Below are 17,212 nucleotides of genomic sequence, written 5' to 3'. Positions count from 1 at the left end.
TGCCGGTGGCTCCGGCCCCGGCGCCGTTGACGGCTCCGGCCTCGACGCCGCAGGCGCCCGAGGGACCCGTACTCGAGTCCCCGTCGACGCCGGTCAACCTTGTCACGCCTCCTCCGCCGGCGTCGACTCCGGTTCCACCCCCGACGCCGACGTCGACTCCGCTCGACGTCGGGCCCCAGTTCAGTCCCCCTCCGGGCCCGGCGCCGGTCCGGCGTCGATGGACGCCGAGAACGGCGCCGCTAGAGACACACTATTGTAGTGAGTTCTCTCTGAATACGTACAGGCATTGTTAAGTTAGCATAACCACGTTAGATGTTAGAAAGCCATCTTTTTGCTTTTGCACACGGCACTGCGTTTACATGTTATTTCTTAAAACAAACTGTTGACTCGAGACTTGCTTCACACAAGCGCGATCTGTTGTTACTATCCCAGGCTCTGCGCAGCGACCTTGGTCTGTACATGGTGTGACAAACAGTCTGGGTTATTACACAATGCATGTTTTTCGCTCTAGGTTGATCGGCCCACTATTTAGCCATAACACACGCGCAGCTGCAAATGCCTGAAAATTAGTGCTTTTAGTATCACAGACATCATGTTTATTATTCAGACCGAAGACGAGCCTTCCTGCGAGAAGTCTCCTGATGCTCCTGTGATGTGATTTCACTAAGCTGATCTTTGAGGTATGGGGTCCCCTATTCAAGCCTAAGAGACCTTCTATTAGCATACTAATAATATTAGCTTCTTAGTAAAGGGAAGGTGGTAGTATCCACTGACATTATAATATGATCACCCCTTTTATATTCTATGGTATTGTAACTATGTTGCTGGTTTTGATATTAATCATTTGTCTGCTTGTATTAGCCAAAGTACTGCATCTTAGGACACGTGGTCTATAAAAATAAACCCCTTTTATTTACAACGTGTCTCTGTTGATTATTGTTGTGGACTGATGTGAGAATAATATACGAACAGGTATTTCCGATTCCCACCATTCCTGAGTATGTACTGAGTCGCTTGTTCTGGGTTGTCTACACATTGGGACCGCCGAGCTAAATCTCGGATAACTAATGGGACACTTATGCTAGCCGGATACTGGGTTCTGGGTTCTGAGGTGAGTTTCTGGTACACCACAATTCACTGAGGTCCTGGGGTTCTTCGCATAGTTCTGTGTATCAGCAGAATCCCTGCAACATGGCGCACCTAACGTTTGGTCTATGAGTTGAAACGCCTTAGTAGTGCTTACATTTAGTCCACAGCACCCTCATTCTTGTTTCCGGATAACAAGTCTGACGGATTTCAAACCTACCTAGTTCTATTGATATAGGTTCCTTCAAGCTTGATTATTAAAAAGGTTATTGAACCCTTGTGCTACTGAATACTTGAAGTGTAGCTTGTCCTTATGGCAATTAATATTGCGGCGCATAGCCGTGCGGCCCTGAAACGTCACTTGACGCAGTATGGGGTGCCGGACGCGGGCATGGACGTCATCTTTGTGGTGGGAGCCGATGCGGCTCACCCCTTTGAGTTGTTCTACTCTTGGGTGACGATTCCGGCAGTCAGTGGAAATGATAATACATTTCATTCTTACACTGCCACTGCCGTGCCTGCCGCCTATGCGCCTTATAGGACACAGGAGATACCAATATCTGCTTGGCAACATCAGATTTGGTTTAATGGCGCCCTCCCCCATGTGGTTATACCGCCGAGAATGGGCCCTTTATCAATTGCGGGGGCCACTTGGCCGGTACTAGCCGGATTTACGCCTCATCCCCGTTACCTCACGGTGACGGTGGATGAATTGCGTGTACTACACACTGCCCTTATAACAGTATATAGGGCGTTAGTGCAGTATGTGTCGCGCACTGTACAGGCGGGGGCGCCTGTTAGTGCGGGACAACCTAGTGATCGCCACGCGGTGGTCATTAGTCCTGTTATGGTCAATTCTGTTGTGGGCAAGCGCCCCCTCACAAGGGATGATTATCCTTTTTGGCTTGCTGAAAAATTTGACCAAATAGAGGCGGTGTATCCGCATACATCACCTGTGGAGAAACACAGGATCCTCACCATTAGTTTGCCTAAAGACTTAGTTCCCCATATAGATGACTGTGTATCCTGGGGTAAGATTTTTGCTGCGACGTACGCGCAGTGCTTCGGCACTCCGTCTATGTTACAGCTGCCCTCCATCATTAAACAGGTTCAAGAGGACCATGGAGCGGAGTCTGCGATAGAATTGGGGATGCGGCTCCTCGGAGATTTTGGCCTGGTGGCTACCATGATAATGGGAAACCTTAAGGGTGATGCGTTGCACTTTCAGGTTCGTAATGAGCTGAAGAAGGTTGCTGAAGAGGACAAGCCGCAGGAATTTGCTAAAATAATCGCAGAAGCATATCGTGATTTGGGTCGTAGCTCTTTAGGAGTTAAGCCTGTGATCAAGAATCCCGATTCTAAGCAGCAGGGTAAGGCAGGAACTTCTGGTAAGGATGAACGACCCTTTTTTCCAAAACAAAAGTGGCCGTTTAAACAACAGGGCAAGCAGCAGCAGAAACAGGGCTCTCGGCCTGCCTCTCCCGTACAGTCAAGTAGTGAACGCACTTATGATCTGCGAGATCGTGCTACTATTAAGTCTCCTGATAGATTTCAGGTTTCTGAACCGTGTTCTCCTCGTTCTTCACAGGAAACATCGGCTACACAGTCTGGTGGCGGAGGCGGTGGCAAAGGTCGGGGTGCTCCACAACAGCGTGACCAACCCCGACAGACTGAGGGTAAAGGCAAGCAGGACGAGTTTGCTCGACAAAGACCCCCGTTTCAGAAGAAGAAAGTGGCGGCTCTGACGGCAACATATGCCTCAGATAGTGCGGACACAGCTTCAGAACCGGACATGGGCGCTGACGCTACTAGACAGCGCAGCGGAAATTACCATAGTCCGTCAAGCTCTGCGTCCATTTCTGGCGGCGACAGCAACTGATGTATTGGTTACTGTTGAAACAGCTGACACCAGAGTGGCTCCCCCTGATAGACTTTATGAAATAGTCTTATTAATAGAGGGTGACATACAACGTACTATAAAAGGGATTTTTTGGGATAATCTGACCACCACCTATGATATCCTCCTAGCGGAGGCAGATTGGCCCCCGGCCTTCATTTTGGAAGCTCCTAGAGGGGAGGAGAAAATCCTCCCGTCCTTTGCGCACACGGTGCCTAAGGACCAAGCTGAAATGTACGCTGGTGAGTGGGCGCTGGCGCTTGCGCCAGCGGTATATCGTACTCAGGTGGGTTGGGACCGGTTGTCCCCCTGCCATGAGATTCCATTGCGGTCTATGCCCCAGCCTCAGCCCCAATATCCCATGCGTCGTGAGGCTAGACCTCACGTCGCGGCGATCCTTGAACAATTGGAATATCAGGGTGTAATTGAAACATGTGTGTCCCCTATGAATAACCCTTTATTCACTGTGACGAAGCCTGACGGCTCGTACCGTTTAGTTTTGGATTACCGGCACCTAAACTCCCATTGCCGGACCTGCGCGGTACAAAATACACATAGCTCGGCTCTAGTCGACAGTCTCGTGCGTAAACGATTTAAAACGACACTTGACATTTCCAATGGCTTTTTTAGCCATAACCTGTCCACACTGAGTAGCCAGTGGACAGCGTTTACTTCGGGCGGTAAACAAAAACAGTTTACGAGATTAGCCATGGGCTACAAAAATAGCCCTGGCGTCTTTTCCGCTCGCGTGGTTTCCCTCTTAGAAAGAATAGACCCCGAGGCATACTCCTATGTTGACGATATCTACCTCACGGATGACGAGCTGTTGCCGCATCTGTCTCGAGTCGACAATATTGTAGTGAGTTTTGCTGACTATGGCTACAAATTCAATTTTGCGAAGTCTCACATCGCGGAATATACAGTGTTGTTTTTGGGCTACGAGCTCAATAATGAAGGAAAGGGGTTAGCTCCCCACTTTCTGGAGAAGTGCGCATGCTTGAGTGCGCCAACGACACTAAAGAAGTTACAATCTCTACTGGGCTTTCTGAATTTCGGCCGTACGTACATTCCTGATTATGCCCAGCGTATCAAGCCGCTTTACGCCTTGGTACAACCCACATTTTCGAAGTCTAGCTGGCAGCTGGAACATTCAAAAATTTTACAGTCTTTACAGGCTGACCTTCTTGCTTCACAATATTTGCTGACACGTGATAACCGCACCAACCTGGTAATAAGAATAGTGCCAGGCGCCGTGGGTTTCACGTATTTGACGTTTAATGAGGGCGATACAGTCCCCATTGCGTACAAATCCCACTTGTACACCTCTGCTGAATTACGTTTTTCCGCGGTCGAAAAAGTTCTGACTGCTGTACAGATGGCGATCCTTAAAGAACGCGCACTGTCACATGGGAAACAGATTCTGGTTGTAACACCCTATCCCGCCTTAGAAGCGTTGACAAAGGCAAGTGTACCAAATTCTAAAGCTTTGCATCCTCGGTGGATACAATGGGCCACAACACTGACGTCGCCAGACGTCACCTACATCTTTGATGCCTCATTACAGACTCAAGAGTTCTTGCAGTATGAATTCGTTCATCCGGCTCCTCTGTCTTTGCGCCCGCTCGAAGAATACCATTGTGTCATATACACTGACGGGTCTGCGCAGCCCGCAATTGGATCAAAGCACGCCTACTCAGCGGCTTGCGCAATTGTCGTAGGTACTTTCGTAAATGGTGAATTCCAATCTGATGCAGTGCATACGCAGTCATTGGGCGATTGTACCGCGCAATTGGCGGAGCTTCGGGCTCTAGTGCTTGCACTGGAGTTTGCCGATCCCCGAGTCACTACTCTAATTGTGAGTGATTCTTTCTACTGTGTCCAGTCCTATAATGACAATTTACACTTCTGGTCTCAGAATGATTATCGAGACACGAAAGGTGGCACAATTAAGCATAAAACGCTTTGGGTTCGAGTGGCAGACTTTAAAGAACGTCTCCCACTCGTGAATGTAATTCACACTCTTGGTCACCAACGACTTGGTGTCCATGCTGTCGGCAACGGCTTGGCTGACGAGGCAGCAAAAACAGCAGTGGCTACATACTTAGTGGCAGCAGTAACCAGATCAAAGAGTAAGATTGATGATGACATCTTGGCAGCTATTGCTGCTACAGAAAAGGGAGGCGATTACCCGAAGGGTTTTCCTTCTCGTTACATTTACCATTTAAGTCCTGATAATGTCCCATTAGTGAGGATTAACGACGTTGGTGATAGAATTATTCCCAACGCGGACTGCAGACCCGCACTGATTCTGGCTGCTCATGAGGGGTTGGCGTCAGCCCACGCCGGAGTGTCAGCCACTATATCTCTGCTACAACAACGTTACTGGTGGTTCGGTTTATATAAACAAGCGCGCGCTTATGTTCTCGATTGTGACATTTGCCAACAGATTAAACCTTCTACTGTTGCGCGCCCATCACAAACACAATTGTACATATCCAATAAACCATTTGGTTGTGTTTATTTGGATCACTGCGGTCCTTTTTCTTCTGATACTGCGTACAAGTACATCTTGGTTGCAGTGGATTCGTGCACACGTTTTCTGTGGGTATGGCCACAAAGGAGTGCTGACTCGCGGACTGTCATCAGAGATTTGCGTGTCTTTGTGGGAACTTTTGCGTGTGGTACCTTCCATTCTGATCAGGGCCCTGCGTTTGCCTCTAAGGCTTACAAGGAGGCTATGAGAAATTTGGGGGTCCTAGTCAAATTTTCGTCCCCCTACCGACCTGAGGGTAATAGTGTGGTGGAGCGAATGAACCGTGACTTAAAGCAATCATTGACAGCCCGTGTTTTAGGCACAGGCCGAAACTGGCTAGCCCATTTGTATAACGTCCAACGTGCACTTAATAATCTCCCTAGAAGGTCTCTGGGTGGGCGGACCCCGTACATGATGCTCTTCGGAATAAGAATGTTTGTACCAGACCTTGATGGTCTAGACATGGCGGCGTCGACCGCACCCTTTGACGTAGATGATCACTGTGCTGTTTTACAGACTCTGCAAGAAGCCAGAGACACTCTATCGAAGGAACACATGCCCTCCACATCTGAAGCTGAAGTTCAGATTCCGGTAGTCGGCTGGCTACCCCGAGTTGGTGATCTGGTCCGTGAGAAGGTGGAGAACAAGAAGGAGTTCGGCCCCTCTTATCGTGCACCAGTTCCAGTGCTTGGTGTGCAGGGTACAAGAACAGTCGTTTTACCTCCACTTCCTGGTCGCAAAGAAAACAGGTACATCTCTATTGACAATGTCAAACTTCAGCGAGTGGCCGATACTTCTCAGTGTGACTCCAGCAGTTTCATGCCAGACGCTGCAAAGAAATTCAATGTTGACTCTTGCTTCTAACACCTTGCCTGATGTTGCCATCGAGATGCAATCGGTTACTGATCCCTTGTTGATACCATCGGCTGGTGGTTTGCCCGAAGAGACTGAGTATGCTTATCCTACACGTGGTCCCTCACCTGTTTTACAATCTACGGCGCTTGGACAGTCCCGTTTCTCCTTTGACACTAACTCATTGCCCTCAAGCCCCCCATCGAACATTGCAGTTTTTTTCAGCTGGTTTAAGAGACATTTTTTGATTGCCCCTTGGACATACATTTGGCTGTTGCTTTTCAGTGTTTTTTTGTTTATGTCCATTGGATTTGTAATAGTTTTTTTCCGTCTTGTGGATGGCCACTATCTGAGTGAGAGATCGACAATTAGACTTATCAATGGAACTTTGGCCCCCCACTCCTCGTCCCACATCATGAAGAGGGACCAGACTTTTGTGAATATTACTGCCTGGCCCGTCTTGGATGGAATCGCATGGGATGCTGTTAAATTCCAAATTCATGGGCCTACAGAGGTCATTAATGTACCTAATGTATTTCGTGTTTCTATGGGTGATGTGGTTAGGCAGAACATACGTTCTGATGATTGGGATGTACACGCCATTGAATCACTGTTTTCTGATTTGAAATATTATGCCGCTTTTGATGCTGAAAATTTATACGAAAATGCGGCTAATTATGCGGAACAGTATTGTTTTCAACATTATGGCAATCATTTCCTGCATAAAGCAAATACGTTTAGAAATTTTGTAAATTTTACCCAATGGGAACACTGTCCTACTCCCGAATTCGGAAGTTCACAAACACTGGTTAACAAGTATTCATATTTTACCGATTTCAGTGTTTCCAACCCGGCAGCGTTTTATTTTAAGGTGCTGCCTGAGTCTGCCGCAAAAGTTAGACTGACACACACGAAGCTACTTTATTCTAAGTCCTTCATGGACGAGTTGTCAATCAAAGGTTATGATGTATGGAAGGCTACTATTGATCTAAAGTCGGTTTGGGGTTCCAAGCCGTGGCAGGTACAGGGTACAGAGGCTTTACATCGTGCCTGTCTTATACCAAATCATATTTTATTTTTAAATTCATCCATCTTCCAAACCACCTGTTTCGGATTGGCTACTTCTAAACAATTAAAGTCACCTTCTGTGCCAGATCTGGGCGCTTATCCCAATTGGGATAACCACACAGATCTGTCCCGCGCTGCTTTGCAATCCTTAGTTTCAAATACATCTTTCAATATTTCGAAAGTTGATAGTGAGGGTTGGTTAATTTGGCAAAGCAGTTCAGATATCTGTCAACGACGTTTTCTGGGACTGAAACCGGGATATACTCAAGAACGTGTAGACCCTCGGTTTGAGTCGTCACATACTGTCACTACATACTCTGTGGGCAAGTTATGTCAATCTTGGCTGCGACATTCCACTTTGGCGTCTGTCAAGGATCACTTATCACAATTACATGACAGAATAGATTTGAATGATTTTGTTAAGGGTCCTGTGAGCGGCAGAACCAAAAGGTGGGCGTATGCTATTTACAACGAAGTCTGGAAGTTGTCACAGATTGAGGCGGCTTCCAGATTGAGAGCTATTGACCAAGCCAACATGGAGAAGGTTTTAGCCGTTATAGATAATAGCATTAGCACTCTCTCTTCTAGGATTTATACATTAGATAATATTGTTTCGTCAGTTGTTGATATTGTGCATGATGATATGTCTGTGTTATATCATGGTCAAAACCAGTTGCGTTCTGTTATGCAGTTTGCGTGGACATTGCAGACGTTAAAGGCAGGGAGGGTCCCTTGGGACTATTTGAACACTACATCGTTATTCCTTCCCTTTAACCTTACTGACAAGCAGCGCTTTATGTCCATGAAGGATGCTACATATTCATTGTTACATATTGAAAAATTAGAACCATTGCCCTTCTCAGTAGCGGAGATCAATTCGGCTACGTGGCTAGCACACGGATTGATAACTCTCCCTTTTGCGCTTTTTAAGTTTACGTCTTGTATGAAACATTATGCTTTAGGTAGATATGAACCGCTAGGCACCGCTTTCATACACGAGGTTTGGTCCCTCCCCTTTACGTATAGATGTACTAGGGACGGAACTGAGGTTTATTTGAAAGGCGAGGAATGCACCACGTCACCAGACCATTCCTTGGTTTGTAGGCACATTCAATTACACGGCGCGTGCAATGTACAAGCCCCGAATTTGGCCTGCGTTCTGCGAGGTATCCCAGTGCCTATGATTACCCCTTCTTTCAAGCTGCTTGCTAACGGTAGTTATTTAATTTTGAATACTGAAGCTTGCTGTGGGATGTTAGTGGGAATCCCATACATAGTAACTGTCTCGCAGAAAGTTGTCTGCTGCAATAATGTTCTCTTTCCACCCCCGCATGGGCGGCTGGATGTTTCTATCTGGCCTTCGATTCCAACCTTGAAAGCAGAGTTCAACCAGTTGAGCAGAATAAGAGCCTTATTGTCCCAAAAAGAGGTGTCTTTGACTTCCTCTCGTGAAACATTCGACCTTCACGTTGCTAATACGCGCACAGAGGTACAGGCGCTTCTGAATACTGACCTCCCCCTACATTTCGGCTCTTTGATCCAAACTATTTTCAATGCCTCGTCCACGACCGGCCTGGCTCATTTTTTTAAACTTATGGGCTCGGGTCTCGTGACCTCTTTCCAAACTATTTTTGGTGTGGTTCCAGGCTTTTTTCATTCTCTGTTCTCGAGCATCTTTGGAGGTGTTCCGCTACTTCTGGCGCTAGCGGCAGGTGTGCTGCTTTTCCTTTTCATTCTACGAAATGGCTGCTCCATCTGTGCCACTCGTGCACCTGTCCCGCCTGCAGCTTCTTCGGGATAGGATGCTTGACTTTTATGGAACTCTGCCGTTGGCGACTTTAAGCCTGGCGTATGGATTGTCCTTCCGGTATTGCTACTTCACCTGCGTACAGCCTGTGCTACACTGCCTGGATTGCCCCTTTGAATGGCCTTTGGATTTGTGCTTGACCAGCCTGGTGTCTCCGGTGCCGGATTTCGATCGACTAATGAGGCCCTTAGTGTCTCACGAGTTGACCTGTTCTGGTGTCCGGATAATGGCGTGTGGAGCAGCACATGGGATCCTGGGTAATTGGGACATCTCTACAGCTGCCTGCAACTTCTTGGCTATGAGCTATTTGGAAGTACATTCCGGGTGCCCTCTGATCGTGCTGGAAGCTCCGCTGATTGAAGAACACGTGTGTTCCTTCTCGTTGATGGATTGGATGGCTGAGACTTTCGCTGGCCCTGCAAATGATTTTTTGTTGGAAGCGGTTGCCACATATGCTGCCTATACATTCATGGATTGACTGAACTATCGTCCTTGGCACCTGTCGCTCCTGGACAGCACCCTGCCGCGGCATTTACTTTTTTGCTTTCTCCATGATGGTTATTTTGAGTTTTTTTTTTAATTGATTATATTTTTTTTCCGGACACCACAGTTTCCCCTGTTGCTTTTCAATTTTTTTCGTTTCAGACTTTAACTCATTCTGAACCTTTGAATTGGTTACGCCTTGTTCTGCTCTGACGAAACTGAACTCTGCGTTCTCTCTTTTCTTGCCTACTAAATAGTGCTTCGATCAAGGGGGCGTGTAGTGAGTTCTCTCTGAATACGTACAGGCATTGTTAAGTTAGCATAACCACGTTAGATGTTAGAAAGCCATCTTTTTGCTTTTGCACACGGCACTGCGTTTACATGTTATTTCTTAAAACAAACTGTTGACTCGAGACTTGCTTCACACAAGCGCGATCTGTTGTTACTATCCCAGGCTCTGCGCAGCGACCTTGGTCTGTACATGGTGTGACAAACAGTCTGGGTTATTACACAATGCATGTTTTTCGCTCTAGGTTGATCGGCCCACTATTTAGCCATAACACACGCGCAGCTGCAAATGCCTGAAAATTAGTGCTTTTAGTATCACAGACATCATGTTTATTATTCAGACCGAAGACGAGCCTTCCTGCGAGAAGTCTCCTGATGCTCCTGTGATGTGATTTCACTAAGCTGATCTTTGAGGTATGGGGTCCCCTATTCAAGCCTAAGAGACCTTCTATTAGCATACTAATAATATTAGCTTCTTAGTAAAGGGAAGGTGGTAGTATCCACTGACATTATAATATGATCACCCCTTTTATATTCTATGGTATTGTAACTATGTTGCTGGTTTTGATATTAATCATTTGTCTGCTTGTATTAGCCAAAGTACTGCATCTTAGGACACGTGGTCTATAAAAATAAACCCCTTTTATTTACAACGTGTCTCTGTTGATTATTGTTGTGGACTGATGTGAGAATAATATACGAACAGGTATTTCCGATTCCCACCATTCCTGAGTATGTACTGAGTCGCTTGTTCTGGGTTGTCTACACATTGGGACCGCCGAGCTAAATCTCGGATAACTAATGGGACACTTATGCTAGCCGGATACTGGGTTCTGGGTTCTGAGGTGAGTTTCTGGTACACCACAATTCACTGAGGTCCTGGGGTTCTTCGCATAGTTCTGTGTATCAGCAGAATCCCTGCAACACTATGTCTACCACCCGGCTCCGTTACTTTCTCCTCTATACCAGGAGTCGGATGATGGGGACAACTGGGAGGGATCCGAGGATCCTATGGCCGCTCAGGCTCAACTGTCCCAGGACTGGGCAGATGAACTGGGGGAGGCCAGTGGCCTGGATACCTCTCCAGACACTGGATTTGTCTCTCCTCCGACTGTGGCTTCGGAGGAGGGCGCTGCTTTCTCTGTGGTGCTGCGCAAGGCGGCCGCAGCCCTTGGGCTCGAGCTGCCTGCCGTGGCTGTGAGGACTAACGTCCTTACTGAGGTGCTTCAGTCTGCAGCAAGCTCCACTGAGCCTCTGCTGTAATTCAATGAGGCCCTCATTGACGTTCTGCAGGGCACCTGGTCCAAGCCCTCCACAGTCCCTCCTGTGGACAGGAACGTCGCCAGGCGCCACCGCCCTGCTCCGGGCAACCCCAGTTTTCTGTCCCAACACCCTACCCCTGAGAGCCTGGTTATCCAGGCCTCCACCTCCCAATCCTCTTTCCCGACCGCTCCGCCGGACCGGGATTCCAAGAGACTAGAGCAGTTTGGCAAGAAGCTGTTCTCTTCCCTTAGTTTGGGCCTGCGGTCTTTGAACACCGCTTGTCTCTTGGACCGTTATTCCCACTCTCTGTGGGATGCGGTGGAGGACGCGCTGCCCCTGTGTCCGGAGGAGGTCCGGACACGTCTTACCCAGGCTCTGGCCGATGGGAGGGATGCCGCGCGCCATGCTATACGTTGTGGGCTTGACACCACGGACTCGCTCGGTAGGGCCATTTCCACCACAGTGGCGCTTCGACGTCACGCCTGGCTGCGGTCCACGTCATTTTCCGGCGATGTCCAGAGCACTCTCATGGACATGCCGTTTGATGGCACTCGCCTGTTTGGCGAGAAGGCGGACAGTGCGCTGAACCGCTTTAAGGACTCCCGGGCTACGGCCAAGTCCTTGGGCCTCTCGGCCCCGCGGTCGCAATCTTCCGCTTTTCGCCCCTTTCGTGGCCAAGGAAGGGGTGCCTCCTCACGTGCGCCTAGCCACCAGCCGCAGAACCAACCTGCGCGCGGACGTGGTTTCCGCCGAGGCGGATCTGGAGGACGACGAGGTTAGCCCACATCCACCCCGGCAGCATCCGCCTCAAAGCCTTCCTAGTCCGAGCTTTCAGGCCCATTCCACGCCAGTGGGCGGCAGAGTTCGCCATCACCTGCTCCACTGGCGGTCCATCACATCGGACAGGTGGGTGCTGCAAATCGTCCGAAGGGGCTACTCCCTCCCCTTCGAGACGACCCCTCAAGCCATGCCACCGCAGCACCACCGTATCTCGGGGGATCATTTGAATCTTCTCCACGAGGAAGTTTCCGCCCTCTTGGCCAAGGGGGCCGTCGAGCGCGTTCCGAGTCCAGAAGTAGGTCGTGGTTGTTATTCCCACTACTTTCTGGTTCCCAAGAAGGGCAAAGGGGGCCTACGCCCTATCTTGGACCTTCGGAACGTCAATGCCTTCCTCTGGAAGGAAAGGTTCAAGATGTTGACTTTGGCTTAGGTTCTAGCTGCCCTAGACCCCGGAGACTGGATGGTAGCGTTGGACTTGCAGGACGCATATTTCCACATCCCCGTCCTGCCGGCCCACCGGCAGGACGGCGGTTCACGGTGGGCCAAGAGCACTTTCAGTTTACCGTGCTCCCCTTCGGCCTCACCAGTGCCCCTCGGGTGTTCACAAAAGTGATGGCGGTGGTCGCAGCTCATCTGCGCAGATCAGGGGTTCCAGTCTTCCCCTATCTCGACGACTGGTTGTTGAAGGCGGGCTCGCCCCAGGCAGTCGTCTCCCACCTCCAGACTACGGCGGATCTCCTGCATTTGCTGGGGTTTTCCATCAACGTGCCGAAGTCACACCTGAGTCCCTCTCAGAAGCTCCTCTTCATCGGAGCGGTTCTCGATTCGGCGCAGTTCCGGGTCTATCCACCGGAACAGCGGGTCCGGGATATACAGGCCCTGATTCCCATCTTTCGGCCTCTATCCTGGGTTTCGGTCAGGCTAGTGTTGCGGCTTCTGGGGCTGATGGCCTCCTGCATCCTACTAGTGCATCACGCCAGGCGGCGCATGCGGGCTCTGCAGTGGGACCTGAAGTTTCAGTGGGCCCAGCATCACGGCAACCTGTCCGACCATGTCTTGATCTCGGAGGGCACTGCACAGCAGTTGCAGTGGTGGCTCACGGACCGCGATTGGGTCATGGGCAGAAGCCTCTCCCTTCCCCAACCGGAGCATGTCGTAGTGACGGATGCGTCCCTCCTGGGATGGGGTGGCCATATGGGAGAGGCGGAGATCAGAGGCCTCTGGTCTCCGGCGGAGTCTCGTCTCCACATCAACCTGTTGCAGTTGAGAGCGATCCGGCTTGCACTGAAAGCCTTCCTTCCCTCTGTCAGGGGCAGTGTCGTGTAGGTGTTCACGGACAACACCACCGCCATGTGGTATTGCAACAAACAGGGCGGGGTGGGGTCGTGGACCCTTTGTCAGGAGGCTCTGCGCCTCTGGACGTGGCTGGAACACCAGGGCGTCACCCTACTGGTTCAACATCTGGCGGGCTCTCTGAACGCCAGAGCGGACGAACTCAGCCGCCGGTGCATAATGGATCACGAATGGCGTCTGAACTCCGAAGTGGCGCAAGGTCTCTTTCAGCAGTGGGGAGAGCCTTGGTTAGATCTATTCGCCACCGAAGAGAACGCGCAATGTCAGCAGTTCTGCGCGTTGGAATTTCCAAGGCGGCACTCGCTCGGCGACGCTTTTCGTCACGAGTGGAGTTGCGGTCCGTTGTACGCCTTTCCGCCTATACCACTTCTGCCCAGAGTGCTGAAGAAGATCAGGCACGACCGGGCCCAAGTCATCTTGGTGGCTCCGGATTGGGCACGAAGATACTGGTATCCCGAGCTACTCAGTATGTTGACCGATCCCCCGATACGTCTGCCCCTTCGGGAGGATCTTCTGTCGCAGCAGCAGGGGAAGGTCCTCCACCCGAACCTGTCTAGCCTCCACCTCCGTGCGTGGAGATTGAGCGGCGGCAGTTGATGCTATTTGACTTGCCTCCTGAAGTCTGTGATATCATTCTGGCAGCCAGGCGTCCCTCCACAAAGACGGTATACGCCTGCCGGTGGAACAAATTTGTGGCATGGTGCACAGCAAAGGCTGTGGATCCCCTTTCCGCCCCTCTTTCTGAGGTTCTCCTCTTTCTTCTTTCTCTGGCCCGGCAGGGCTCTGCCCTGGGCACCCTGAAAGGTTATCTTGCTGCCATCTCTGCCTTCTTGCGGCTTCCTGATCAGCCTTCTCTTTTCAAGTCCCCTGTGGTTACACGCTTTCTAAAAGGCATTACTCACACGTTCCCTCCTGTCCCTTTTGTAATGCCTCAGTGGGACTTGAATCTGGTCTTGACATTCCTGATGTGCGCTCCCTTCGAGCCTCTTCACAATTGTCCTCTTCGTCTTCTGACTCTTAAGACTGCTTTTCTGGTAGCCATCACCTCGGCTAGACGGGTGAGTGAGCTCCAGGCTTTATCTTCAAAGCCTCCTTTTCTGTCTGTTCATCCGGACAAGGTTGTCCTTCGGCCTCGTCCTTCCTTTCTTCCGAAAGTAGTGACTCCATTTCATCTTGGGCAGTCTGTCACCTTGCCCACCTTCTTTCCGCCTCCGCATTCTTCCAAAGAGGAAGAGAGGCTCCACCGTCTGGATCCAAAACGTGCGCTCTCCTTTTATTTGGACCGCACAAAGCAGTTCCGGGTGGACGACCAACTTTTCGTTGGATACGTGGGTGCTAAGAAGGGGAAAGCTGTGCACAAACGGACCATCTCTCGGTGGGTCGTTTTGTGCATCAAAATCTGTTACTCTTTGTCAAAAAAGGACCCTCCTGTTGTGGCCCGAGTAGAATGGGCGCACAGCCCAGCGACTACTACTGCTTTGGGACGGGGAGTCCCTTTGCAGGACATCTGTCAGGCGGCGACGTGGGCTTCGCTACACACGTTTGCCAGGCATTATTGCCTTGACAGCCAAGTCCGGAGGGATGGCTTCTTTGGCCGTTCTGTCCTCCAGGACTTTCTGGTGTGATCTTGGTTCGCAGACCCACCACCGGGGATGGTATTGCTTGGGTATCTATTCTAAGGTGAGGAATCTAACTAACGTGTTTCTTTCAGATGAACAAGTTACTTACCTTCGGTAACGATGTATCTGTAAGAAACATTAGTTAGATTCCTCACCGACCCACCCATCCTCCCCGTTCTGCGAACTGACATCTAGGGTTAAGGTTATCCTTTTCAGGCCCCTAGATTTTATTTTTGGCACCAGTGTCGGTCTTTGCATGGCTCTGCGATCCTGGTGCGGAAGGCTATGTACAAGAACTGACGTCAGCGCGCGAGGGCGGCGTCTAAGTACTCCGACGACATCATTCCGGCGCACAACGCCGACGAGGGACGCGGAGCCGCAGACGACGCCTAGCGACGCGCAAGGGGTATTGCTGACGAAAAATCTTCCGGATCCAGTCTGACGCCTGGGGATATTCTAAGGTGAGGAATCTAACTAACTAATGTTTCTTACAGATACATCGTTACCGAAGGTAAGTAACTTGTTCTTCTTGGACACCGTTCTTAAAACGCGTTCCTGTGTCCCTGCGCGGACACCATACACCCAGTGAAGTCATCAGCTGTGAACTGTCCGTTGACAGTTGACAGCTGATCACCGAACTGACGTGACGTTTACTGCTCCGGCTTCTGTAGGAGCATGTGCTGGCTTTCAGATTAAAGAATTTAACTACTCAGCGTGGAAGTTCCTAACAGGTGGTGGAGTATTTAAGTAGAAGCGCGGGTCGCGAAGTGCTTTACATGAGCACCAGTTACGTTACACAAGGACACATTCAGACACGGGGATATTAAGTGATTTTCCAGTCACAGGATGTGGGTGCGATCCCGAGGCTCGAACCTTGGTTTCCAATTCCAGCATCAAAGTCGGCGACCTAGCAGTCAGACCACATACTCTCCCCTGTGGTGTTGAGAGCCTTACGATACAATAAGCTGTGAGTTTCAGTCTGACGTGGTCAAAGAAAATTTGAAACGGAGCGACCAAGCCTCTCACACTAGAAAATCTCTTTAAGGCTGTGTTAAACGGGGCTTTAAAAGGAAGAAAGCCATGGACCTTTCTGAAAGCGGCGCCTAAGCCTCAACAGATGCGACCAGCTGGGGGATCGTATTTCTGTTTCACATACGCCAAATTCCGGAATGGAAGTCTTGAGGTATTTGTTTATCTCCCACTGCTACGGTGCAGGAAATACAGCACACTGTATAAATACCTATTTGCAAACAAAAAACTGGACTCCTGAAAGATAAACAATACATAGGAGGAACCGTGCGCTAAACTTGTCTTATGTGATTAAAACTTCTGCGCTGTATGCTTCTTCTTGAAGCGGCCGCACAGACTACCAGTCCCCTTACCCCCGCCACATTACTTGACACCAGTAAAACAGTCTACGTTTGAAAGGAAGCTCCGCGCACCTCTAAGCACCGAGCCGCGCTGTAAATCCCGTCAGTACTACTACCCCGCTACTAACCACCTCTTGGCTTTCGCAACTCTAATACTCCTTACCTGTCCACCGTTTTGCGTCCAGCTGTCCACACACGCTGACTGCCCTGAACTTCTTAGCCTCTAAGCGCGTGCTCCTACACAGGCTCTCTCTCAAGGAGGCGGTGACAGCTCTGTTTTGTTATGACAGCAGGCTGCGCGCGCGCACCCACTTCCCAAGGGCCAGAGAAATCTAAACCTCCACTGCTCATATGCTCCACTACAGGGCGTAGCTAAGACCGAGCAATTCCTAAGGGCAGGGTGGAAGTTTCCCCCCTGACTTGCGGTGGAATGGGGCGGGGATCAGGGGGCATGGCAGACTCTGATTGGCTGATAGCTCTCTGCCATCCATTGGTTGATACTACAAATTCTAGCAGCCTCGGGCACACTCCCATCACTTCTCTTATTGGATCTTCTTTAGCCGGGTGAGCGCTGCCGCTGGCCTCAGATGTACCGAGCGGTTTCATTTTCTTTTTAGCTGCCGTCTGTTCTCATAGCGGGGCTGAATCGTTTTAGGCTGAGTTTCGCGAAACTGTGGACCATTTAGAGCCTGCAAGCCCCGAGAGCGCAAGTGAAGGCAAATAACAAGGAACTCTTTGTGGAAAGGGCGAGGCATCGGGAGTATGCCAGGTTGTGGGATTTACCGTTACAATTTTAAAAATAAAAGAAGGACG

General features: G+C 50.0%; 1 protein-coding gene across 1 annotated transcript in view; it reads right to left on the bottom strand.

The window, feature by feature from the left end:
• LOC146861596 (kelch domain-containing protein 1-like) overlaps positions 1 to 16,790 on the bottom strand; it is a 347,431-nt gene extending 330,641 nt beyond the window's left edge. Inside the window, exon 1 of the mRNA XM_085645977.1 lies at positions 16,563 to 16,790. The gene's annotated coding sequence lies outside the window, so the exon portion shown is untranslated. The remainder of the gene's footprint in view (positions 1 to 16,562) is intronic.
• Between the last annotated feature and the right edge of the window lie 422 nt (positions 16,791 to 17,212).

This window comes from Triturus cristatus, chromosome 3_1 (genome assembly GCF_964204655.1).
Source record: "Triturus cristatus chromosome 3_1, aTriCri1.1, whole genome shotgun sequence".
In the NCBI taxonomy this organism is placed as follows: domain Eukaryota; kingdom Metazoa; phylum Chordata; class Amphibia; order Caudata; family Salamandridae; genus Triturus; species Triturus cristatus.
Note: the sequence above shows the minus strand (reverse complement) of the source record. Positions and strands in the feature narration are given on the sequence as shown.